Raw genomic sequence first — 1,262 nt, 5'->3', positions numbered from 1 at the left:
GGAGCCGGGATTCAAGGCCTTCTGAGGAGCATTTAAATCAAATAAGCCCCTGGCGCTTTGAAGTGAGAACCTGCCTTCCTCTGAGCCTCACTCACCTCATTTCATTTGCAGAACAGGGGAGGGTGCTGCCCTCCAGGGGAGAGGGCGGTGGTCTCCCCCAGGTCAGCCACCCTGACTGTTGCCCTGGCTGCGCGTTGAATTTCACACTCGATGTTGCTGTTTATTTCATAAGCCCCCGGAGGGAGGTAGCACAGCTAACGTTCCCCGCTTTTCAGAGGCAAAGTGACCCCCATACTCAGGGTGAGTGTAGGGACCCACAGAGACCCAGGGCTCCCGACTCCCCACCCAAGAGGCACCCCCCTCCCTTCACCCTGGGCCTCGTCCCCCCCGGAATGCCTGCCTCCGAGACCAAGACCGGCCGCAGTGGGGCCCTGGGGCCTGGCACGCAGGCTTCCCCAGGCACAGATGGGGCGGGGTGGGCAGGCGGGAGGCTGTGGCACAGAGAACCCCACGCAGGCTGGTTCTAGGGCACCCTCGCTGGTGGGCACGGGGGTTAAACAGGCTTTAAAGGCCTTTCTACTCTGAAAGCTCTGCCACCCGCCCACTGAGCTACCTCGGCAGGACGGGAGCGAGGACGAGAGGACAGGAGTCATGGTGGCAGGATCGGGGAACATCTATCAGAGACGGAAATGAGATGGACTGTTAGCAGCTTCACAAACTGAAATGCAAGCTCCTTTCCTAAAATCCAGACGACATCTGAGAGGCTTAGGAAATAAAAGGCAGACGGGGCAACCTGCCCCCGCCCCCGGCCCGGCTGGTGGGCCCTCCTCCTGACCCTCCGCCCAGCCCTCAGCACTCGTCTCTGTGTGACTCAGTTTCCCTCCCGACCCTCGACCAGGGAGCCTGGCTTTGTTTCTGATTAGGGAAACAGCACCCATTCACTGCCCTTGTACGAAGGTCGGAGGACACATGAAACGTAGAGAAAACATTCTCCACGCCCCAGAGCCCCACTCCCACGGCCCCGCTCCCCCTGCCGCCCAGCCTTCCCTCGCGCCTCTGCCGTCACGCAGCCGGTGAACTCGTTAGTTCGCTGTAGCTTTGCCTGTTGTTTTAACGCGTTTTTATTTCTGTGGAAGTGCCGGCTCGCGGGGTACGTGGGGAAGCAGGGAAAGGCCTTGTCTCTGAGGAGGAGAGGAGCCGCACACGTTTAAAGGCGGTCTCCGCGGTTGGGGGCACACGCGCGGGGCCCTGGCCTGGTCCCG

Source organism: Myotis davidii, unplaced genomic scaffold, assembly GCF_000327345.1.
Source record: "Myotis davidii unplaced genomic scaffold, ASM32734v1 scaffold2863, whole genome shotgun sequence".
NCBI classification, from domain to species: Eukaryota; Metazoa; Chordata; class Mammalia; order Chiroptera; family Vespertilionidae; genus Myotis; species Myotis davidii.
The sequence above is the reverse complement of the archived record's forward strand: the minus strand, read 5'-3'. Positions refer to the sequence as shown.